At 41.5% G+C, this 26,784-nt stretch overlaps 1 protein-coding gene across 1 annotated transcript in view; it reads left to right on the top strand.

Annotated features, from left to right (window-relative positions):
* Positions 1-2,038: 2,038 nt before the first annotated feature.
* The window catches only part of rnf152 (ring finger protein 152), a 43,834-nt gene continuing 19,088 nt past the window's right edge, over positions 2,039-26,784 (top strand). Inside the window, exon 1 of the mRNA XM_084566122.1 lies at positions 2,039-2,197. The gene's annotated coding sequence lies outside the window, so the exon portion shown is untranslated. The remainder of the gene's footprint in view (positions 2,198-26,784) is intronic.

Genomic DNA, 26,784 nt, shown 5'->3' on the forward strand with positions numbered 1-26,784 from the left:
AGTGAGTAGAGCATGTCCTCCGAATGCCAATTAAGCCGGTGATGGTCAGATCATTGTCACGCCGCGCTGATGACTGGCAGGCCTGACAAGCTGGCTGAGTGGTGCATGTGGTTCTTTTAATTAATTGCCAGCGGCTCCGCTGCACGTGGGTGGACGAATATGGATGTCGATGGAGAGCATGCTTTGTATAATTATTATTTTTTTTTAAACAAAGGGTTAGAAATTAGGGCAGAGAAGAGCGTCATCACTCTCAGATAGAATGAAATGAATGATGAATGAATTTCTTTTTTTCCCCCCACACAATTGATGTGAGAAGCACAGTTTGCTGGTTTCTCCAGAACAGTTAAAGAAAACAGCATTTATGTAAGGCTAAGTTAAAGGTTAGCTTTGCTCTCCCTTGAGAAGACACACCGATGTGTTTGAACCGGAGGGTCCCACGGGCTGCAGACATTTTTAGGCACCAAAAGTCAACATTAGCATTTCAGCGGCCTATCTATTTTCATTAACTCAATCTTGTGTAAGATTTCCCAAACTCCCCCAGGAGCCCGAAGCAGTATCAGGCATTTGCGGACCCCAGGGGCGGGTTGCCATTTCAGCGCCTTGATGCATCACAAATTTAAATTCATTATCCTCCATAATTAAAGCAAATATATCAAAGGCTGCTTACACTGCAGTGATACCGTCAGCGAAATCCGGAGGGACCGAGGCTCGGCCTGCAGCCCAGGTGGCTTCCAAGACACAAACACACACCCTCAGGGTTCCTTTCAATAATTTAACCCAAAAACTGTGAGCCCTCCTTGCTCACGTTGCAGTCATATTCGTCTGAAATGTAATTTGCTGCTCCTTTTAATCACACTCTCGTCATTACGTTTAATTATAGTGTTCAGTCTGACAGCAGTTTTGGAGAAAGTCGGAGCTCCTTCATTGGCAGAGGGGCGTTATAATGCTCCTGTAATGCTCTCAGACAAACAGAACATTGACTTGATCGTTATTTGTGGTATTATTTAATAAACTATGAGGGGTTATCCCACTCTTTTCTAATGTATTATATATGTATTATATTCTCTTTTACATGCCTTATGTTTTATATGCAGCCTTTGTCTATGGTTGACAACTAAATAAGGTACGTCAGCCTTGACATGATCACAGAAGAAACTCTTTTTTTTAGGACGATAAGGCGAGAAGGTCAATTAGAGCCAAAAAGATGGACATGGGACCTTAGGAACACGTTTGGCACTAGAAGATAATTTATGTTGACCAGACCGGAGAGGCCATTTAGTCAAAAACTAATAAAGTTGTTAAACACGTAGATTTGAAAAAGCAATGGAAGACTTGAGATGATACTGCATCCGTCATGGGAGGAATTCTTGGCATAACTTTTAGCAAAAATAACAATTTAGCAATTTCAGTGACCAGACAGAATAACAATAGGGTATTTGGATTGCCCCAAAATGGATAATTGGACCAACCCCTATGGGCATTTCAGCAACAAAAACAATTTAGAGGGATATCTGAGGACAGTATGATCACAGGGAAGACACTTGAAGGACCAGAGGTGAAATTGGGTCAGCTGGGAGGGGATTTGTTTGGCCTTTGATTCTACTTTATAAACCTTAATTATTACATTAGGGGATGAAAGTGTCGTGCAAAAGAAATGGCACAAAAAGGACAGACTGTGCCCCCTTGCGTGCGCCTCAGTCCCCACTTTAAAAAAGACTGTGCGTGAGACCACAAAGCCTCGTCAGGATGGACATTTTTTTGCAGTGCAGTCACAGCTACCGAAGCCACCGGAGCGCAGCGGTGCAGCAGCAGCAGCAGCAGGACTCCCGGCTGGCTGCTCGGGCTGCTCAGCGCCGGCCAGAGTCTCACCGCCGCATTTATTCCGAACAGTTTACCTGCAGAACTGCCGTGCGTCTTTCTACTGTACATTTCCTCTCTTCCTCTGACGGCGAGAGGGCGGAACCGCTTTCAGAGGGGGACGCTGAGCGAGTAGCGGAAGAAGTGGGAGGGCTCGTCGGTGTTTGGAAACACAAGAAAACAGAGAAGGGAGAGCCACGCCGCCCACCAAACAAGCCGGAGCGCACACCAACAATTTCCCAAGCGCCGCTGTAGCCCCGTTTAAATGCACGGAGGAGCGGCGTGGAGAGCAGACACATCCACTGACAGACAGAGAGCCAGACAGAGGAACTAACAAAAGGTGAGCCCTCCTATTGCCTTAAAAATAGTCATTTATTGCACGAAGTCTGGCTGAAGGAGTCAGTTTTGAGGAAACAAGTTTATTTCCGAGGGGCGGATTGCTTTGTTTTTGCTGTGGAGCAGCATCTCCCGTTGTTGGGCTTTGTCTGCACACTTTTTGCATGTGCATCATGTTCAGGAATTAATTCAACACACCACAAATCCGGGTTTTCAATTTAACACCAAATATAGGAGGGAAAAAAAACATTTGTGCTGCTTTTAAATGAAGTTCTCGTCTGAATTCATCATCTCTTATTGTATTATCCTCACACATCCTTTGTTTTCTTATCTGCTTGTATCAAACTGCTCACCATCCCAGTCTGAGCCATTGTTCTTGTAGCACAATGTTGCAGTGATTGTGTCTGATTACCTTTTACTTTACTCCTGCATTCTTAGACTCAGGAATTTGGGTGGTGGTCTAGTGAGACTTTTGCAGCTGCCGGGTGTCTCCTTCAATCAACATCTGCTTTTGTTGTGTAAAATTCAGCTTTGCCTTTGGAAAAGGCAGTGAATACAGTGTCTTGTTTTCAGATGCAGAATTAGTATCCAGCTGTGCCACAGGCCACCCACCTACTCTCTAATTTGGGCATGTGGTTCATCGCTAATTTAAATTTAAAGTTTGTTGTGAAGTATAATCCACCCTTTTTTTTTTTTTTTTTTTTTTTTTTTTTTTTTGTTTGGCTGCCGGACATCTAATATTTAGGATGTGTCAGCTCTCACTGAAATCTTGGCTGGCGCATTATTGCCGGCAGGATTAATGTGTTTTATATTTGATTCTCTGTTCTGCAAGTAGTAAACATGTGTGAGCTGTTTCCTCATTAGAGGCTTTCAGGTTTTGGTGTGTTGTTTGGAAACAACAAGGAATTTGAAAATTGTGTTCATGGCAAGATTAACCAGTCAAAAGGCCCTGGGGCCCCAATTATATCCAAGTCTCTCGCATTTTTTTGCAGTGTTTACAGCCCCAATGTTTGGCATGTAGCCTAGCAGGGGCAATTTAAGCAAACACAATGCAGCTAATATAGGTACAGTATAATCAAATTTAAACGTCAAAATCTGATAATAAAGGAGACACTTTAAAAGAGCACCGTGTGTATTTTTTTAGTGAAAACCATGGACACCATAGTCAAGCACTTGTCTCACTCTTGGCTTTGTCAGTTGTTTATATTAGCAAGCTAACTTTAGCTTTGTGAGTTGGTGAGCTAAGTTCAGTTGGAACAGGTCACATCAAGATAACATTACATTTGGTTACGTTAGCTCAGTTGGAACATGTTAGCAAGCTAACATTAGCTTTGCTTTTTGGGTCAGTTAGCTCAGTTGGAACAGGTCATGTATTTCATATATCAGCAAACTAATATTAGCTTTGTGAGTTGGTTAGCAAGTTGGAAGAAGTCACACATGAAGCTGTTATTATGTATGTATGTTGGTTATGTTAGCTCAGTCTGAACTGGTCATATATTAGCAAGTTAACATTAGCTTTGTAATTTGGTTTAGTTAGCTCTCTCAGTGGGTCATATTCTCGCAAGTTAACTTTAGCTTTCTCAGTTGGCTCATTTAACTCACTCTAAATGGGTCGTATGTTAGGAAGCTGATAGTCAGTTTATCTGTTGGTTTAATTTGTTCACTCTAAGTGAGCTATAGTCTAGCAAAACACCAGTAGCTTTGCTAGTTTGTTAAGTTATATCACTCTGAACTGATCACATAACAGCAAGCTGGTTGGTTTAGTTAGCTACAATTAGTGGGTGTAAACTAGTTTGTGTGTTGCGACTCAGTTCAATATAGTCATTAGTGTCTTTGCGATTATCATTTCCCATTATTGTCATTAACGGCGTTTGTGAAATGCATCAAATAGAGGATCTGCATTGGTGACTCATCAGGACACAATGCAGTAAAAATGCAAACATGTCTGTATGTTTCAGAAGAAAACAGGAGGACAAATTGTTCACTTAATGTAAGAGCTCAGTCAGTGCAGTCATCTTTATCTTATACTAACAAGACTTGAGATAAACTAAAACTGTTCCAAATTCCAGAGTTTATTATCTTTGGATTAAACTATCACAGGAAGGTTTACATTCCTGCCTTTTTGTTTTTGCTTTGTTACCAAATTAGTTGATGATAAAGTGTTCATCTAAACAACAGTCACATGTATTCTCAAGTTACTTGTTTATTGGACAGAGTTGTGAGAGTTTTGGCAGTGACAAACAAATCTGATTGCACTCCACGCTTAAGGTGAAACGTGATGGATTTGCAGAGAATTAGAAGGTTTTAGACTTGTTAGTCCAAATGGCACAGTTCTAATAAACAGTACATGTTATTCCAACAGTACAAGGTTTGTTTTAATTTGTTGTTGTTGGAGCACGTACCTCTTTCATGTAGAGACCAGAATTCCTGTGAAATACCTTTGTGATCACCTGGAACGAGACGGATGTCACCCAACATGAATGTTGGACCTCAGTGGTGCTGCTGTGGTTAAATGAAGATAAATCCCTCATTTTGTTGTGAAATCAACCTGATTAAGGTTACTGAAAATGCCAACAGAAGGTGTAACAACCTTGTCCTCCTTTCATTTCCATGCAGTCCTTGGTAGAACACCAGATTATGCAGATCTATAGTATTCAGTGGAAGTGTGACTAAATCTCTGTGGGAACATTTCGCCTTACATCACCTACACTCACCAGTATTTACTTGGGTTTATCTACAGCTGCCTGCCTTGTGTGTGCAGTCAGAGAGAACGAAGGTAAACATTGCCTTTGAATTTGCTGAGACACAGAGTGCAAGATACATATACGGCTTTTAAAGAGCTTAAAGTGCCCTGACATCTTATTTCCAGAGGTTTTTCTCTTTATCTTAATTTGGCTGGACTTTAGGTATTTGAAATGTGATTTTGACCGGCATTGGCGAAGGTTGCAGATTTGTTCAGTGAATTGAAAGAGGCAGTTTATAGTGTAGCTCCTTGCTGACCAACGTTGTGTTGCTGCAGAATTGCTGTTGATCCATTTTTGGTGATTTTCATAGGTTGGGCGATTTGTTCACAAACCAATGTAAAAGGTGATGATGGTGATGGCACGAGATGAAAAGTTAAGGGATGGTGACACGAGCACAGGTACTAAAAGCAGAAAAATATCGATTTATGGTGGTACTGGAAAATGGATGTTAGTAGGATTAATAATCTGGGAATAATGTCAAACAAAATACGGAGCCAGTCTGTTGAATTGACATATTTCACTGTGTAAATCAAACCTTGACTCTAGTGGTGCATTGATTTTAATAACCAGTGAGAAAACAGCTACAGTCCACTGATATTTTTTGTCTGTCTTTCTGCATGAAATGTAGTCAGACTTAATCCTCATCAGAATGTGAGTCCGGTAACACAACATTGGGATTTCATTATCTAGCCGTCCTACTAGTTGGTTTTGACACTAGGCTAGATCCACATGTGTCTGTAGTCATAGCTAACTAGTCAACTAAGACAAATAATGGTATTGTCTGGGTGTCTTTTTGACCAAAATAAATGTTTTATAGAAATCCCACATGTAAACGTAAAAGAAAAAATTCCTAAAGATTCATTCAGGTACTTACAAATACTACAATATGTGTTGAGTTTGATCATTGATTTAGGTTAGCTGAAATGCTTCAACTGTAGTACCTACGCTCATAAATTGTGAATCGTTTAGGTAGTGGTTCACATTCCAAACAACTAATTGTAGCCAGATACATTATCGATGCGTCGTTAAGTGTTGCTCAAGTGCTTGTTGACCTTACGTTCCCACTTGTGATGGGTTGGCTTTGGGGCGCTAAAAAAAAGATGAAGCTGTCATTCAGCAACAATGGTCAGGCATTAGTTTGAGGCTTCATTTGGCGGGCTTCTGCCCTGTCAACCCCAATGCTACAGAGAAAACTCCATCAGCCTCTGGTGGTCGGTGCATCAGTCACACAAATATGTCAAGATGGTCATTAACGAGATCATTGATTGCATGTTGGCATCAAGCTGAATTTGCTGAGCCTTTGTTGATGTCAGCCGATTAGACCACACAGATATTTTTGCCCTCCACTTGTCGTCTCCGTAGCCCTTTTGAGGAACCTACAGTCCAGATCTGCGCAACCACCATACATCATTTCCCACTTTGTTCTCTTTCCATTTTCCAAAAGTGCACTTCCGCTGTCTCCTTCATTAATTTCTCCTCTCCTGGGACATTGGCAGGTCAGCTTCCACCTTTCCCTCTGCTTCATTTGCATCTTGGCTCCACATGGTTGCCCAAGTGTTTTCTTGGAGTCAGGTGGCTAATTGGTTCCCATCTGTTGGGAGAAAGCAGCCTTTACGGGATCTCGGGTAATTTGTGTCAAGAGTTTTTCCACATTGATTGAGTTTCTTCCCTCCGTTTGAGTTCACACTGATATCTTTTCATTTTTCTTCATACTGCATTTCAGAGTGTTTTTTTTTTTTTTTTTTTTATGCTTTGAGCACTGTGAGCTTGCAATAAGAGACGGTTTAGTTGTTATTCTGTTACTGTGAAGAGGTTTCGGGAAGCAAGAGGAAGGCAGAAATGAAACTTCTTCTGAATCCTTTATTTTTCATTTTTCTACTTTAGTCTGAGAGGATGCACATCAAGGTCTCGGAGGTTGCAGAAACAAAATAGATTTTGTGCACTTAATACTTTCACAATACCTATCGTGCAGCGTGAGTTTCTTTTTATGTACAGATAAGGCTGAGAGGAGGAAGTGATGGCGTCTAGCACGGGCCCAGCAAACCAAAACAGGAAGTAACAGGAAACAATGAGAAACTTGTTCAGACAAACATGCAAACCAAGAAGAGGACAGCTTGTTTACTTCAGCGGAACCTGAAGTAGCGCAAACAAATAATTTCACGCAGCAGCACACGTGGCACTTTGTTGCATCTGTTTAACATTCAGAATCAACAGAGGCATCTGTGTTTGGCCTCAGGAGACTGCGATGAACCAAATTCAGCTCATTGATGATATCTAGAGTTTGCATGTTTCTATTTAGATGCACAACACTTCGGTGGAAGTGAGACCACTAAAATAATAGATACCCTAAATATCAACCTGATATTTGCCAACATTTTGATAGCTAGTGTTAGGCATCCAACCTGTCAGGCAGAGACAGAATCTACAAAGCAGAATTTTAGTCACTGTTCAGTCTACTTCCGTGACTTTACCTCTCATACCCAGACATTCAATAAGCCATTGCAATCTGTTCCTGCATGTAATCTCTAGATCCTTTGAGAAGCCAATAAGCTAATGTCAACATGTGCATTGATTCTTGACTACTGCACAGTTTTTGTGCACCTTAATGACTGTATTTGCACAATTTAAACAATTTGCTCGTATTGTAAAAACAAAATTATGCTTCATGATTTCATTTGATTTGAAAGCGCATCAAATTTTGCAATTTCTTTTGACCAAATACTAAAGATGTGATAATATTTTTGTCCAAGACTTCACTCATATCCCTTTAACCCGTCATAATTGGAAGTCTTAAGGCTGTGTCTTTTTTGCCAGTCGGGTTAGTTTTTGTGTCTGCTTCCTGCTTCACTTTCAACAATGGCGAATGAAACTTTCGCAGAAATTTTGCCTAAGACAAGTCATACAAATGTTTGCATTTCCGATGTGTTCCATCTTTATTGATCCAAAACAATCAGTTCGAAAATTGGGGAGATGGAGAAGCAGCCGGAAATACTGAAACAGAAACACGCTACTACCAAGTGGACCAATCGCAGCTCTCGGGTTCTGCGACACTGCGGCGCGTAGTTATATTTCTGGGGAGGTGCACATCCGCTGGGGCCTGTGTATGCTCTGTGTTGTCGCCATCTAAATGTTGCATCAAAATGCATTTTATTGAATTTTATTGAAACTAATAATCAGGATTATAAACTGCATATTTTGCCACCTTACTTTGAGTTTCTGTTGTAAATATCACATAGCAACTTTCCTGCAAAAACATGTCAAATATGTAAGACTTTTGGTCTGTTTTGATTTGCATCATTTATGAAATGGCCGGCCATGCGATTGACTGGCGACCTTTCCAGGGTGTACCCCGCTTCTAGCCCGATGACAGCTGGGATAGGCTTTCTATGTGTATTAAAAGCATTGAGTTGAATGTAGGAAATCAGTGAACACATCTGAAGTTTAATCTGGTGTGCAAGCACAGGCAAAACGAATATTTGCGCATGGAGCGTGGAATTTTAATTTGTGACAATATAATTCAGGACTTCAAGATTGTACAGTTTAGTTTTGTGTTGTAGTCTCGTGTTTCGTTCTTAAGAGCTACGGTGTGTGATTGCACAGACGCTCCAGGCTGCTCAGGAAGACATTACATGAAAATGTCCTTGAATATTCATTGGCGCTGCTAAAACCATCAAAGCTGTTCCAATTTCAACACGAAGTTTAGATCAAATTGCACTTTTATTTTTCCATTAGAGGCATAAATGTATCTCGGTTGTGACAAAATTAAATTGAAAAGCATCTTGGCATGACTTTCTGCATGAAAAGAAAGGACTTTTTAGAAAGAAATTTCAGTTGGATCAGCCTCACATTACAAAATAGTGTGTTATTACTGCATGTTTCAGTTCTCCATCACTATGTATCTGTGCATTTTTATTCATCACACTATGAGAGAGCTCTGAGAGAGCTGCTGGTGATGAATCAGTTTCAAGCCTTTCTTGAGAGCTTCCTGACAACTGATGAGGTGCTGACATTGACCTTCTGTAATGAGGGAAGGTCTCCATATCTGCCATAAATAAATAAATAAATAAATGAGCAAATAGCAGAAGGGGAGGGTGAATAGGCGGACTGAAATGCTGTGCTGCACTGCTTGGGTAAATTTAATTTGCCATATAAGAAAGAGGAGAGAAAAGGAAGAAATGAGGTTCATATTGACAACCAAGGGAAGATGACAGGAGTAACTCGCAGTTTCAGACCTCCACAAATTGAGATGCTTTCAGAAGAATGCACACACTAGTATTTTTAGCACGGTTATCGTTTTTAGTTTCCTGATATCCAGGATTAGATTTTGCGCAGCAGACTCGCGAGCTGATACTGCTGTGTTTCCCCTTCCTGCTGCCTGACACTCAATTTATCCACCACCTCTAATCTAAAATGACTCGCGTGCACGCATCCAGACTCGTCCATCTATCCTTAATGACACTGTTTAATGCTTTCTTTTGGGGGACGCCGTGGAACCTGTGGCCAGGGATTCCTGAATAGGATCCAATTTGAATCAATCACCGTCTCCCCCGGTGTTCCCGTCGTTTTGCGGCGGTGTCTCCGCCGATGATAGATGCTGTTATTTCTGTTTGCAGGATGGATCGTAAACGGTGACCAATGGTGAAGGCTAATGCATCGTCTGGTGTCAGAGGAAAATCATTTGCCTTGCCTTCACAATCCATTAAGTCGATGAGAAAAAGAAAAGTTGGATGTGTAGCAATGGTTTCGCTTTGACTTTGACAGAATATAGGTGTTGAGTGTTTGTTCTTGTTGTTTTCGGTGAGTGTACTTCATGTATTCCATTTTGTAATTTTTTTTGTGGGTAGTTAATCAAGTTGGTAGTATATATCCACAGCAGTTAGGTGATTTTGGTTCCTTTTCATGTTTTTTGGCCGCTTTGACGCTAGGCAACGGCGCTTAAAAAGAGAAAGAAGATGTTTTGATGTGGTTTTAGTTTATGGCAAAGCTTTATAGTGCTTTGTCCGACTAAACGAGTCATACCTGCATACACAATACTAACGCCTAATACTAAGACCCCTGTAGTGACATACCTGAACAGCGTCCAGCTATTATTAATGGTCTTAGTTCCACCTGTGATTGTCCTGTGTTGATGTTAAATGTCAGCTGTAAAAAGGCCTCTCCAATTTCACTTTATTGCAGATTGTTGAAGGATGGGACCTTGTGTAGGCCTCCTGGAATCAGTACATTAGTATAAATACAGCCACAAATCGTTTGACATACAGAATATGTAAATGAATGCTGACTCACGTCTCTCCGTGAAAGCACTGCTGTGGGGTGGATAAGGAGACTACGGAGGAGGCTTTTTCCAGCCCTCAGGTCAAAGCCCTTTGTTCCTCTGAGTCACCTGCCGACTGGTTTTAAATGTGCCTTATTGGCCCATTCATTCTCCTGAGGATGGACCCTAGAAGGTGTCATCACACCTCAGTAATTCTAACCGTTCCAGCACACTTGAAAATCCATCCACCACACTCACATTAAGCTTAGAAACAGGCACTTGAAAATCACTTTTTTTTTTTTGCTGCCCTTTTTGGCATGGTGTGGTTTGTAGCGTCCAGATTTCAAGGTTGTTCCCTTGTACACCTATCCAGGTAACCCAAGGTGGTCACACCGTGATACCGGACCTGGCTCTTGAACACAGCATTTTTGGCTGCAAGGGTTTCCAAGTGATTTCAAGCTTGGGTTATTAAATCCTGCTTTCTGGTGTTAGTCCAGAACTCAATTGTACAAGACGTTTGGTTCAGAATGTGCCTTTTAAACAACTTTAAGGTTAATACTATTGCACCCTCTGCCCTGGCAGTGTTGCCTCTTATATCAGTGACTGAGGGAAACCTTTTATTTAAGAAGGAGACAGCATTTTTATTATTATTATTTGTGCACTGCTGTTTCTGTGTGAATATGCAGGCTGGAGTCTTCAGTACTAACACAGGCTTATTAATTGTTGAAGTCATTTTCTTAAATTGTAAGTGTTCATCTTTATGTCTGCGAAGGTTTTCAGTCATCCAGGTCATGGTCTGCCCAAAAAAACAAGCTGAAACAAAAATAACTGTAGAGTTTCTTGAGCGTCCATGAAAGAGACAGTTAAAGAAGCCATCTACGTCAATTGGAAAACCCGTCTCTGAACAGGGGAGGTAGACCTCAGATATAATCTGCCAGTCTCTGAACATTAATGGGTTGTTAATGGAATCATTAATTGGAGAACTACAAGTACAAGTAAGTATCTGGTCATTAACAGACACTAGTCATGTGATTTTTAATGGTTAACACCCACAGATGTTCCTGTTTAGACCTTCTACCTACCCACTAGTCTTTTTAAATTGAAGAAGCTACTAGGGTGAAACGTCTTCAAGAAACCCAACAAGATCAGTTGCCTTGTTTTTTTTGGTTGTTGTACTTGTAGTGCTACATTAATTTCCATTATATCAGAAAACCTTTTATCTAAACTGGACCTCCTGGATTGAAGCTGCAACAAATGCAATACCTTCCTCTTTGTTAGAGAAAGTGACGAGGCAGGGACATCCACATATTCTCTGCTGTACAGGCAGTCATTGTCAGTGCTAGACAAATCATAGACTGGTGCTAATAAGGCGTTAATAAACGTTTAATGAAGTTTGCTTTGATTGACCACTTTGCACTGATGTCGTTATTCGACTCAAATGATCCAGAAATGATTGACGAGCAGAACAGTTCACGGTCGATTTACGGTGGAAGAGTCCGACGCGCATCGTAAACACCCGGATCTGCATGGCGTTCCAGTGTTGGTCGGACGTTCGGAGATGGGATATGCACAAGTGACGTAGATATGGAAGATGATGGATGTGTGGTGTTTTTGATGGATGAGGCTGCATAACAGCGCTGAGCTGTGAAGGTCTGCGGCATGTAAGCCTCGCCCTGTGCGGCGAGTGATGTATTGACAGAGCTGCACAATACACCCCGAGAGTAATTTACAAGGCAACACAGGTGACACACCTCTGAAGTTCACCTTTTGACCTTTAATGAACTGCCACCAACAGACTCATCACGGCCTGAATTTACACATCGCTCGCCTCGGGGGGAACTGACGGTTGTCACGTGTCGCCAGGTTTGCATATAGATTAAAGCTTGACAAATTATAACCATCCATCCTCTGATTGGGCGGCTCGCTCGTCATGTAGCCGTGTGCTTAGCATCAGCCAGACACCTGACCCACTTTTATTTTATTCCAACATCTGGGGCTGTCTGCTTCGCCTCACCGCCTCACACATGCCTTCATTATTTATCACAGGGATGGGACACAATCTGTGGAAGCCGCTCTTCATGAAAGCATCATGAGACGAGGAATATCAGTTGCTGGAGCATATGGTGAATTACTGATTTTTACAGAAGCTCTGAAAGATAATATTGCATTTTGTTTTTCTCGGCGAGGTAAGGTGTACACTATATCCGCTGGCGTCTAATTTTACTATTAGATTTGGCTTGGGGATTGAATTTTAAAGCTATTTCTGCTCTGACATTCTGGCTTGCAGTGGGGACAATGGTATTGTGTGTCAAGTTGTGGCTAGCTGGAGCCCTGGAGGAGAGTTTTTAATATGGTCGTTATCCCAGGAGGGGAGGGTCTTTGTTGAAATGTGTTTCTCTCAGGGTGACCTCCCCCTTTGAACCTGGCGGAGCTTGTTTGGGGACGTTTTGTAGGAAAAAGGCTGCATGCTGTGTTGTGTCTGTAGGGTGGAGGAGTTGCAACACACTCCTGCCGTGTTTGAGATTGTTTAGGTTATTTTTTTTTCATCCACCTCTTTCTTTTGTCGCACAAGGACACAAGCCCCAAAGCGATGATGACGATGCGCTGCAGTGAGGAGGGAGATAGGATGAGTGATCAAGAAAAGTTGAGAAGAAAGGCAGATAAAAAAACGTATAGATGAACAACAGGGGAGTTAGATTTTTTATTTTTTTTAAACCATTCTTAAGGCTCAATAGGAAGTCTGTCACTCGAACTCTTTGGTCCTTAGTTGCTTTGAATGGATGTAATTTGACATTTGTTGGCAGATAAATCTTGATGACTTTAGCAAACCCTTTAAATTTTACATTACATAATTTTTTAACTTTTGAGAGTAAACATAATTTGTGCAGTGAGAGCACCATCAAAGCTAACATGCTAAACAGTTACACACATTCTAAAGCTATTGTTAGCATGTTATCAAGCCTGCATGAACACCCAAAACATTCAAATCTGGCAACATAACGAGTCAAATGTTTGTTACTGACGGCATACCAAAGTTAACTGAGGGGACGTTAATATTAACTCTGTTTTATCACATTATATTTAAATATTTTCTCTCTATCTTAGTCAGTAGGTCATTAGCCTTGTGCAAGATGTGCTTTGCTAAGCTAATCAGAAGATCAAAAAGCAAAAATGTGCTCTATGTGAGTCCTGGTAGCTTTTGATTGTTTGCTAAATTGCTACTTGATACACGCTGAAAGCTACAACACTAAATGATTAGCGTTAACACTTTGGGCTATATATAGCTGGCTAAAAAATGGAAAAAAATAATGAGTGCTCTGTGAGTAGGCTAATGCTAGTTTTATAGTATTTGCTAAACTGCTTTCTGTGACACAGTAAAAGTTACAAAGCTAAACTGTTAGGAGTAACTCCCTTGGCTAAGCTAATTATAGTTAGCTCTCTGCGTGTCCTGGATGTTTAAGAATGCTAAACAGCTAACTGTAAGATGCTAAAAGCTACAATGCTAACACTCGCTAATCTGAGGTGGCTGGATGTGTTGAATCCGAGTTACATTCGTAACCAGTACACCAGTGTGAAAATGTTGCTACATTTAAACACGGACTATTGGCACCGTTTTGTGAGATTCCCCAGTTTTGTGTTTTAGGCCCCCGTTATGTATGATTGATTGACCTTTGTGGCCGGTGTGCCACTCGCTCGTCCCTTCATCCTTTAGGCTTCCACTTCACATTTTTAGTCAGATCTTTATGAGCTTTGTCCATTTACCCTGTAATAAAGACATACTGTCTTTGGGTTTGCCGCTGCTCACTGTGTTCAGCGCTGCCAGCAAGCTTGTCCTCGTAGCCAGATTTATATGCTTGGCAGCCCTTCCACAGATCATTGTTGGACATAAAACAAGTCATGGGAGGCGGGGATGGAGGCGGACAGGGTGTAGAGATGAATAATTTTCATTCCTTTCATTTTCATCCAGAAAGGATACAGTAGTGAGATGGGTTGCAGAAATTAGATGTCACATATGTGATGCCTTTGGCGCTGATAGACTAGTCTGTCACATATGTCACCAGAGAATGACACTCTCGACGCATTTCACAATCGACAGAAATGAAATGTGTGTGAGAGTTTTGCACATGCTCCTCAGAAGATAACCACGGCGAAGCAGTGTAGAAATGTCCTCATGTTGTCCTGGTCACCAGGGAGTCTGCAGCATCATCCCATTCACTTCAGCAGAAATCCACCACTGGGCCTCTAATGTGTCTTTACTGCCGCCGGGGAAGCGCTTCGCTGACTCCACCCCCACTTTTCTTTTTTGCTCTACCTGTTTTTAAGTCTGAATCAGCACACAAACAGAGTGACAAACTGGGCCACGCTGCTTCCCTTTCTGCTACATTAGATGTCTCAGTGGCGGCCAGCGAGGCTTCACCCGGCACCTTGCCGGCGGGGAGGTCGATGGTCGCATGTGGCACAGCATGAACTGACGCACTCACTTAAACACACAAACAAAGACACACACTTAGCATAGATTTCTTTTTTTTGGCCAAATAAGAAAAATTTATTCGACTTGTTTGGATTAAAAATCATTGATTTCTGCAGGTATACCAAATTTAAATTTAAACCATAGTAAAGTTTTTATGTTTAGGATGACATTTTGCTGAAATGTTTCAAATTACATGGTTCAAATTTAAATTTAACAACTTACCCTATTAATTATTTTCATAATTGGATCATCTGAGTATTTTCTCAGTTGATTGATTGCTTTTGTCAGTGAAGGTTCACAGTCATCCAGGTCATGCTATGTCTGAAAAAATAAAAAATAAATCAAGCTGAAATAAAGGCAATAGGACTTGAAGATGTTTCATCCAAGTCTTCAGGAACATGTGTGAGTGTTGCCCATCTGAAACTCAAATGACTCGGATCGATTTAAGACCAGATACTGTAACAGGAGGAAACTGATTTGATCGTGGCTGAAGTTTACCTGAAGAACTGGGTAAACTGGACTTGTAGAGTCCCTTGAAGACGTTTTACCACTCATCCAATCTAATCTCTCAACCGTCCCCAGGAAGTTTCACACCTTAAAGGGGAATTACCGTTTTTTACAACCTGGACCTTATTTCTGGCATAAAATACGATCGCTTACTCAACGGGGAATAGCACTAGCGTATCATAACAAAATATTGGTGAAATGAACGACTTTTGCGGCAGATAATGCATTATTTAGAGGCTGCGTTTCGGTGCCCCAGTCACTCCCACTATATGGATATATGCGGTGCTCCGCTGGATCTAAATATCTTCCACACGACTTCAAATGACACCAAAGTTATATGGGTGAGTAAATGATCTCATTTTATGCCAGAAATAAGTTCCAGGTTGTAAAAAAACGGTAATTTAAGACAAGTCTCAAAAACAGTTCCTATGAAAACCCCAACCCCCCACCAGTCTTTTTAAACTGAAGAAGATACTTGGATGAAATGTCTTTAAGAAACTCTACTCGTCCAGTTGCCCTGGCTCCAGCTTGTTTTTATTTTTTGGATAGACAAATTGCTTATTTTGTTAGACCATTTGTAAAAACCTCAAAGAAAACCAACCAGTACTGACATCTGAGAAGCTGTTTGCAGAAAACTTTTTGTTGCGAGTTCATTTTCAGCAATTTATTGACATCTGACCTGCCGTTTCAGTTTTTAAAAATATAGTATAGCTGAGTTTATTTGACCCAGTTTTCTGATCAACTATAGTTTGGTTTACTTGCTTTTTGTATAGCTTTCAATCTTATCTCGTGGTCTTTGTTGGCAGATTTTCAGAGTTACTGTGGACTTGGCTCTTCTGGAAATTTGTGCGGCTTTGGAAATGAACCAAAAAACTGCTCTGAGTTGTGGGTGAATACAATGGAGAAGCAAATAAATGGACAGGTCATTGATTATTGATGTACTTTATGTTGGTTTTATTGTCGGTTTACGACGGACAGCTCAGTTGGAAGTGAGTGATATAATATTTATTGAGGTTAGCAACACAGAAAGACTCTGTCAGCGTGAAGCGTCTTCATTAAACGCTCATTAATGAATTTCTCAGAAGGTCAAAGCTAGTGGTTGTCGGTCGTTCTCAAAGGCAGGATGACAGGGTTGCCGTGATATTTAAAGAGCAGCATCAGTCGGTCCAGCTGACGACGACTGATCGGATAATTTCCATGTTTGTCTTAGAGCTTTCTAGGAGGCACTGCTAAAGACTTGTCTGCCATTTGCGCTGTAATAAATCCCACTTTGTAACACAGCAACAACTTTTAAGCACAAAATTAGATATTTGGCGTTCACCAAGGTAGTCAAAGCCCGTCTTTCCACTCCAGACCTCGTTTGTCTTTGCCTTAATGGGACAGCCGATTGTTTTCCTCCTCGTGAGCATGTTTCCACACAATTTGAATTAATTGGATTGTAAATTGATCCTACTTTGGAGCCTAAACCCTGGAAGCCGAAGCTTTGGCTGTATGCAGTGGTTTAATCTGAATACTAAATGTTATTAAAAGCCTCCCCCTGCTTTGCCTGTGTAGGACAGTGTGTACCTGGTAATGAGAAAAAAGCCCCTAGGGCCTATTGCATTCATTGTGCACCAGCGTGGTATAATTCAGTAATTAATTGCCTTAGTGCCTGGATGGCGCTGTAATGGTCTGAAGATAAACAATATGACTTGCCTTCACTGCCGCTGTATGTAGTCTTCCTCTCCGTAAAGGTAAGCAGGATTCAAACTGTAATGTTTCTATAATGAGAAGATAAGAGGTGCAGGGTTATGCAGTGGCACATGTTTCCAAAAACATTTATTCAATATAGAACGAATCCTGGCCTCAGTGTGACTTCTAGGACTGCCAACAAAGATTATTCTTATTGTCAGACACTCTCATGAGACAGATTTAAAACGATAATGTAAAACAGACAATGGTAATTTTCTGACTGCTGTCTCATAATTTTCTGTTGAGCATTTAATTTAACGGCCTTTAACCATTTTTTAAAAATCCTTTTAAACTCGTGCTTTGTCAAATAATAGTTCCAGGACCAGGACTCGGGAACAAAAAGACAGTTTTCCACAAAAGAAACTTAAAGATTAGGACTATTAAAAAGTAAAGTTGGAACAAGAACTAGCAAATTACATTATAAACTTTATAATTGGAGGTCAAGCTAACCATTATGTCACAATAACAAGAGCAAAGCCTCACACATAGCCTACTGTCCATCATTCGATTTATTTTTGTATTCTTATATTTGCCACTTTTTGACATATATGCCTTTATTTCATTTTGGCCTACTGTGATTGTCCATGTTTGACCCATTTTAGTTCCTCGTTTCTACCTACCATGCCACATGGTGTCACTTTTAAAATAATTGTTTCACTTCAGCATATGTTGTATTGTACAAGGCGATATTTTCATATATACTTACAACAGTAAGAGCTCAGTACTGGCATCTGTTATGACCTTTACGTGGTGGTTGCTGCTCGTTTGCATGAAATGCTGCCTTCAAATGCAGTCATATGCACCGTGTCCGCAAGAAAAGTCCATATGAATGGTTCCTCCTATTGATCGTTTTCAGAAATGGGGACGTTTGATTGTAAGTTAATATATTATTTCATCGTATTAATAGTAAGTAATAGTAGTAATTTTAGAATTTTGGCTTCATACTTTTAATTATACCTTTCGTATTTCTTACCCAACAGTTGTCTACTTTGACAACACCAAACACTTTGTCTGCATAACTTCCCATGTTGTAACTGTTGTTTTCTATTATAAAACAGTGCGATAGTTATTTTCTATTCTGTTAAGTCACCTCAGTACTTCCTGTTTTGACCATTATGAACACTTGCAACATCTGGTTTCACAACTGTAAGGTTCTTCCTTTAAAAAGGTATTTTACAAGACTAAGTCCAATCTTTTAATTTCATTTTAGTGATCAATTTTAAAGTCTATGAAAACAGGAGATACCTCGGTTTGCTGTAGCACAAATGCACAATTCTAAGTCCCATCCAGCTGAAACCTCCTCGGCTTTTGTGCTTCGCTATTCTTTTCATCCCGCCTGCTCTGCTTACACAGCCGAGGCTCGAAGGAGCCGCAGACGCTCCTCACAATGTAGATGACAGGATAAAAAGAGAAAGAGTGGTGGGGAATGAACGAGGAAGGGGAGCGAAGAGAATGGAGAGAGAGATGGAACAAGAAGAGAAAAGGCCAGGGAGGGAGGATAAGCCGTGTCTCCTTTGTCTTGACATTTCTCTCTGGCTCCTCTGGGAGTGAACACCCGGATATAAATGTTCCAAACTGATGATGGAGTGGGACAGGAGAAGGAGGAGGAAGAGGAGGAGGGCTTGTTTGATGTGTATTAGTAATTACGGAGTCTGCGTATAATTCGGTTCCACGTTGATGTAATTAAAGGCTTCTGGCCTCAGCAGTTTTCTGCCGACTAATTTGTTTAGGAAGCGCCGATTCCCCTCCGGCCGCCGGTGACGATAGCGCTACGGTGACTCTGCTGCAGCTGTTGCCGGTGGTCATGGCAACAGGAGGGCCCACAGGTGTCCATATTGATATCTTTGTCGAGCTAGCCGCTCCCTCGGCGGGCTGCATTTAAATTCAGCACTTTGCACCTGGTGCTGTTTGTCCACACGCCGGAGCAGACGAGCTGGATTCACGGCAAAGAAGCGAGATCAATACCTCATTTACACCTGCAGTTAACGTGTTTCCTGTGTCTGGATAAGGAGGCTTACATGTTAAATTAAGTATGAGGTTACAGCTAAGAGGTTATTAGTGTAGCCTAATGAATGAAAGCAAAGCTGTAGCCGCTTCTACACATTTCCAAATTGAGTAAACAACACAGAATGTGCCAATTACTTAATTAAACTTTATACATGTTGTCTATATGGTCAACTGGATGGTTTCTGATTAAAGTGGTAGCTATGGAAGTGAGACAGGAGGTTCTCTAATTATCAGAATAAAAAGGGCTGATATAACTGGATCTGACAGGGGCTAGGGTTTAAAAAATCTGTTTTCCAATTCAAATCGATCTTGATTTCAAAGATCCCATAACGGTTCATAAAGTCCTCTGATTGATTTAATTTAAATACGTTCCAGTTCCTGCATCCTCTCGTTAGAAAATCCTGGTTTCGCATGACAAATCTTGCGAGACTGCTCAACGAGATTAGACCACGCTTGAGAGAGATCCAACAAAAGCAAAGACACATGACAGATATACACTAGAGGTAAAATACTGTGGAAATATCACAAATATCTGGACAATTTTAAGTAAAATTGTTTTGAAACTGTAATATTTTTAATATAATTCACTAACAACACTTGGCTTTAGAACAGACTGATCAGAAGGAGTTTTCAATCCGATTTAATGATCTCGATGTGATGGTTTCCCTCTGGTTGAGGAGGAGAAACATCTCCAGGAGGGACAGAAACTCGGAGAAACTGCAGCCATTATTCTTTTTATCTTGGCATTTATTGCTCTTTAATTTTACAAGAAAGGAGTCAAACACAAAGGTTTCACTTCACCTTAATGAGAATGGCCACAGTTTTAAGAGGAAGAAAGAATTTTACTTTTTTTTTTTTTATAGCCGGGTTTAATTTAAAGGCTCCATTTTCAGGTATTGATCCAGATGTTAACACCTGATTTAACCACAATGCTCGAAAACAACGATGGCACGGGAGCTAATTTACTTTTTAAAGGCTGCTTTCTGTGGAAGTGTCAGAGCGTGTCGGCCTAAATCAGGAGAATGTGCCATTCTTGCCATTAACCGTAACAACATGGATCCTCTCCAAATGAAATTCTGGCGTGTGTTTCCAAACTCACCCTGACTCACAGGAGAGGATGAACTGTTGAGAGCGATGCACTCTGCAGCGTTAGATGTGCTTCCTGTGGCTTTCTTCGGTTTACAGCTTCACAGTTTTGGCCTGGGACAGCTGACAGTAGCGTGCTGCGTTCACTTGCACTTGATGTCACCTTGCAGGATATCTGGGAGTTGATGTTTCTCGGATGGCGTGTGACATGATCAAGTTTGAATTAGCTTCTGAACAAGTTCATCATGTTCACCAGACAATTCCAATAAAAGCGCCATATTTCCTTTGAGATTGCTGCCATTACTTCTCTGATAATTTAACCATTCTGCAGCGTTAAGTCTGACACTTATGCTGTGCCAGACTGCAGCTTTCAGGATTGTCTTTTTTTCTGCCAGGTGTTTGATTAAAAAAAAAAGGAAATCTTCATCCGCATTCAGAGGCCTGACCTTGGCCGGCTGAGGACTTATCCCGCAGCTCTGCTTCTTCCGAGATATCCGGCGATAATCAGTCCACTCCTCAGGTGGCCTGAGCGAAAGCTGGAGCCGGCTGTCAGATCAAACGAACCTCCTCCTCGCTTCCCTCCTCGCGTTTTCTTGGAAAACAAATAATTTTCAGCTTTATTGCCAAGAGAAAATCACAGTGAGCGAACAGTGGATAACCAGGAGAAAGCAGCGTTTTCATTTTGCAAGCTGCAGGTCTGATCATCACTCAGTCTGTAAGTGGTATTGATGGGTTTTCACATCGTTCTGGCTGCCTGTGCACTTGCTGTTTTAGAAATCCCGAAGGCAGGACTTTATGAGACTGAATCTGTGGCGGTGCACGCTTTGCCTCCAAACGAGTGTCTCCTGTGGCTGTATTTACTTAAAACTGGATTAATGCCCATTAGATCAAATCAAATCCTAAAGTGGACGTGCATGAAAAATGACCAATCCAGTCTTTGCCGACTGAGATTGATTTGTACATTGCTTTGTTCAGATATGGAGTTAGAGTGAGTGTGCCTCTGTGCTGTTAAACCCTGTTGTTTGGCTTTGTTTAAAGAAATTACAGACCTGGATTTGGACAATTCAGTTTCTGCTTTATGTCATAACTGGCTGTGTTTATATGGGCACTAGTATTCGGCTAATGATCGGGATCGGATTAAAAATGCCTCATGAAACCGCCTCAACCAGAGAGACTGATCTGATTAGAAAGGGTTTTCAATCAGAGAGGAGGTGAGTGGTGTAAGCCCTTGATAATCTGTTCAGTAGCTTTTAATTATCATGTAAACAGTTGATCTGATAGTTTCTCTCCGGTTAGAATAAATCCATTGTTTCTGAGCATGATTGCTCCACGTGGGATAAACATCGGCCGATGAGTTTCCAGTAGGGGACAGAAACATGGAGGTAGCAAAACAGCCATATGTTGAAACAAGAGTAATCACTGTGGACGGCAGCCCTGGAAAAGTGGAGACATCTTGGTAATTTTCTCCTATGGAATAATTCGGTGTTGTCAGTTTTATTCACAGCAGCAGAGCCACTTTGTCAAAAACAGTTATATAGAGACTGTTCAGTTTGGAGATAAATTGTCAGCGCAACGTTAAATTCACTTTTAGTTGTTCCTCCATCCTTCCTCCCTAGACAGACGTTCACACTATTTATGGTGCAGTTAATAAGAAGGAATGTGTTAAAAATGAGCTGGCTATATTTCGTCCAGATGAATTTAGTCAACTTGTTTGGAGAAGCAGCCATGCGTTGTAACGTCGCTCCTTTGACCTCCAGAGTCTCCTGTTTGATGGTGAACAAAGCTGGAATGCATGGACAGCAACGTTGGAAATGTGGCTCCATCTTTTATTGAATCAATTTAGTCTTGTTAAGTCTTCTCTTCTGTCATATTTCCAGAAGATTTAATGCTCGTCAGCAGCAGAGCCACTACAAATACCGTCCTATGTAAACTAAACTATACTTAAACTTTACATCTTATGGTGTCAAGAATTGGAGATTTTCCAAACTTTCTTCTCACCTAGCTTGTTTGCAGGCCTCTAAATCTCTCTGCTGACTGATATATATTCAGCGATTCAGGTCCGTCCTCCTGACAGCTAACTTCAAACAGCTCTGTAGGCTGGATTAAGAATAGACCGCATCCGTAAAAATAGCAGTGGAAGGAAAATGATGAAGGTGATGTGAGGCCAGCTCAGTTTAAAAAAATACTCCTGATCTCTTTATTTTATTTGAGCAAAACCACAAAGGAAAAACTGGACAAACAAGGGAAATCAGTGAAAGCTCCAGGACATGGTTTGTATCCCATTTGCATCACATCATCTTCATTTTATTTCCACTTGATTAAAAACTGCTTTGAGACGACTGCTGTGTCTGAGGTCAGACGGAGGGAAGCTGAGGACATTCGTGAGTCTGTGTGTGACATCATGTTAACGCCGCCGTGATTATCAGCCCCAGAAGTGTATGTCCCATATTCATGACATGTTGTTCCTGAGTTTGTTTGCGGCCTTGTCTCTTTCCTCCCTCTCTAAACGCTTGATGTATGCCTTTTGTCCTGGTGTCTCATATCTCAGTCGCAGTCTTTGGGGATGTTTTATTTTCCTGCGTCCCGTGCTGTCAGCGTGTCTGCTTTCGTGTTGATGGAAACATGCCTGCAGTCTGACTCTGACTCTGCTGCCTGGCTGGCGACACTTGATGCCAAGCGGCTGATTTATGACCTCTGCAGCAGAGTCTTGCTGCGAAACCTCGCTCGTCTTCTCATCTGCTTCCGCTTGACGAGTTCCAGTTTCTGTTTTTGCTCGAGGGATTTGGTGCATTTGACTTTGACCCAGGAAACTGCCCGGGTCTCCCATGCTGAGCTTGCATTGTGCCCTTCATTGACTGCGCCTTTGTGTGTTCGTCCGGTCCTTTACGACCACCTCATCTGATGTCACTGGCATTGATTAACTCCGCGGGCCTCGTCAGAGCTTGTTATCCTGTCAATTCTCTCACCAACTGCTCAAGTCATTAACATTTAGGTTGCTGTGCGAAGTGCCTCAGCAGGTGTTACTGTAGCTCATTTCACTCTCCACACCTGTGCTGCTGTCGGAGAACAGAGTGTGATGGAAGACAAAAACACAGTCGGCTCTGCGTTGTTGCTTTGACAGCTGTTGGAAAATTATGGCCCCGTTTCCTGACGAGGCACACAAAACATTTACTGATCCTTTATTTATTTATATTGATGCATTACAAGCTACCAGCACCTCTTTACTTCTGGAAATCTATTTGAAGTTTCTCTTATATCCCTATTTTAATAAAGTATTTTGGAAATAAATGCTGTGAAACACCAAGCTGGTTATCTGTGCTGTGATCTAAAGAGCTCGGCTCCCGTTCAGACTGTGCATTAATATCCGTCTTGAGCAATCCAATTGCAAACAACCAGTTTAAAGTACAGGTGTGAACACACTGAGGATGCATTTCAGTGATCTAATCTCAGCCCTTTTTTTTTTTTAGATGATTTCTCTCTCTGTCATTACTTCTTGTTCCAAAATATGCATCATCTCCCCAAGTCATGGCGCACACACAGTATAATACTCTGTGTCAAATGATTTCGATGCTTACTTGCGAAACTGAGATCGGATCTCAAGTGGTGGCTGGGGATGCATGTAGAGACACATCTTCATGCCAGGTGTGAAGACAGGTGCTTCAGACTAGACCTTTGCGATCAGATTGCCCAGGTGATTGATATCGGTTTGTTGTTTCTGCGCCTTAACCTGCAGTTATAAATAAGTACCGAGTATTTGAAACGCCCTATAAGTTTTCCAATTTCATTTAAGCCTCTATTGTATTTGGAGGGTCTGAATGAATTCAGGTGTTCCAGTCTTGTGATTATTATCGACAATAGCTTACCTACTAAGCATAAGCCACAGAGCTTCAAAAAGGCTAAATTGCAAGTGCTGTATACATAAATCTATTACAAACTGTAACCATAGGCGGCGTTTGATTATTTGTGATAACCACAGCAGAGCGACATCGATGTAATGGCACCTCTGAGGAGACTTTCTGAAGCCTGACCATTTTGTCGGCGGCTTTGGGCTGTAGCTCTGCGTGAGTAAGTGGCCTCCTTGAGCCTTAATATCCTCCTGATGGAGCAGTCATTTTCAAACCCAGCACTAAGAGGAGGGAGGTTTATAAACCAGTCTGTCAGCTGCGCGTAAATATGCCGTTGAACCTCCTTCGGGAGTTGAGGATCAGCTTCCTTCAGTGTTGTACTGCATTAAATAAATGACATGCGATGCAGTTTTGAGTAATGAGTCCAACTAGTGGTCCAAAATCCTAAGAAAGACATGTGAAACTAGATGTGAAACTAGAGGGAAAATATTGCGGAAAAGGTATTTTATTGATCCTGTTCTCTCGGATGGGAAGTGGGAAGTAAAATTGGTTTGAAACTGAAATATTTCTAAATCAACTGATATTAAATGTACCTGAATCTTAAAAAAGGAGTACATGGAGTACATTCAGACAAAGGCTGCACCGTAACAACAACAACAAACACTGAGCGCTGCTTTTAAAAGAAGACAAAGGTTTCCTGGAGACGGCGTCGAGGTAAAACGGTGAGTTCATGTTGTTGGATGACCAGACCATTTCTGTAGTGGAAGATTTTCTGGAGCTGAGGTACAAGCTACCCTCTCCACCCTACATTAACTTTGACAGACCTATTTAGTGGACTTAATACAATCACACGGTGCACACATGATCTAGGAGAATACAAGTAAGAGGAGAAAAAGCTTTTACGAATCTCCAGGGGAGGATCAGTCAGATCGGGAGTCAGATTGACCAACACTCAATATTAAATTATCAGGAGCAGGGAGGGGGCAGGGGGTAGAAAAACCTGATGGGGACATACCTAATTAGAAAAATCATTAGCAATACCCAGCCCTAGTAAACACTGTAAATTAAACGTAGCTATTGAAACTTGAAACTGGGTCAAATTACTGGAGAGAGCACCCAGAGAAAATGAGAGGATCTCGTCCAAACTGGCTTCGGTCTGTAATGAATTACTGTGTGCGTGTTGAAGGGAGTGGTGTATTCACTGTACTTACATGCCTGCTGACCTCTGCAGGCTATATGACGGCGCGTCCTTTTCCTCACGTCTCCTCGCCTCGCGTTGTTGACCGCTGCGGTTACAGCTCGCGCTGTCAGCTGCAGGTCTGAGGGCTTTGTGGAAACCAATTGTTTCCTCAGGCTTTCCATCAGCCGCGTTTAAGAAGCAGAAACGCCCGAGAAAGGAAGCATTGTCAGGCTGAGCCAATTTCATTAGAGCTGCCGTGAAAGCATGTGAGCACAGGTAGCCTTTCGCATGTTTGGCCTCAGGAGACGCAGCTGAAGGTCAGCCGTGTCAGCCATGTATGAACAGAGTGTGTGTTTTATGTTTGACATTTGTCCTTTTTTTTTTTCGTAGCCCTGCTGCAGGGTTCTTCTCTTAAGTGTGCGTGTGTGTGTGGAGTTTTAAGAGAGAGGTGATGCTACAGGGGAGAGTAGTGCTGGAGATGGAGAGGGAGCTAATCAAAGGCTCGTCACTGACGGTGTCTGTATGATGTTGGTGCAGGTCGAAGGGCGCAGCTCAAACCTCTCCGCCTCTTCTCTTATTTTGTTCTTTGTCTGTTCCACGTGCTGCTGCTGCTGCGACACAAAGGATCTTAATCATGGCCTGACTAACCTGTTCGACTCTAGAGATGGTTAATTGAAGGTTAATATTACTAACTGACTAAACATTACATCCATTTTTAAAGCAAATATCCCATCAACGTTATTCTTCTTGCAACTAAAATGTGAATATTTACATTTTTCTCAGGATTTCTATACAGGTTAAAGCAATTAAAACACATTAATTGAGTTTTTTATCTGTGCTTTGTTACTGTGAGACACATCAGTAATGAAAATAATCAACGGCTGCAGCCTTACAGCACTTTTTTTGTGGAAAAATACAACCTGACTTGACTCTTTAATTACTAGTAGCAGTTCAGTACTCTCAAACTGAAGCTGTCTATCAATTGGAAACTATTAGGGAACGGTTTTGCTAATTGTGAAATCGTTTAAGGTGGAATTTGGAGTTTTTCTGTAGTTTTCCGTATATGTTTTCACTGGCCTGATCAGTCAACTATAAATACAACGTAATCAATAGGTGAATAGAAAGCGGCTTTTGTTAGATCCGTCCTTAGAGTTGTGAAGGAGCTCAGGATTAAAGCCTCAGACGACCTCGGCTGACTCACAGATCAGCTCCGTGATTCCCTGGCAACCTCGGGGTACTGAACAACACCTGATGCCACGGCAACAACACCACCACCATCCGGCGTTAATCCTGACAAATTGCCACCGCGGGTACTGTAGAGTCCTTTTCCAAAGCCCTTTATCTGCCTCGGCTGCACATTCACCGACGTGGAGGTTCACACTGCAATCTATATCCTCCCCAGCAGGGCCCATTATGTTAAGTGAGTGTCGATAGGATGCGAAGAGGGTCGTTCTGTTTCTTCTTCATGTACAAATGATCGTGTCAGAGCTGCTTTGTGGTTTTTTCGTGGTGACTTATAGCCTGCACCTCCAATTTGCTGCATGGATTTTCACAGAAATGGTGAAAGTAGATGAAGATGAATGCAATTAAACAAATGTTATTATATATTATTATACTTTTGTTTTTGTTTATCCAAGGAAATCAACCATTTGTACGTGTCTTTGAGTTGCAAAAGTAAGTGAACCCTTGTTTTCAGTGTCTGCCGTGACCCTCTTGTTTAGAAATAACGGCAACTACATGTTCCCGGTGATGCTGTGTGAAAATTC

Source organism: Chelon labrosus (assembly GCF_963514085.1).
Source record: "Chelon labrosus genome assembly, chromosome: 18".
Lineage (NCBI taxonomy): Eukaryota > Metazoa > Chordata > Actinopteri > Mugiliformes > Mugilidae > Chelon > Chelon labrosus.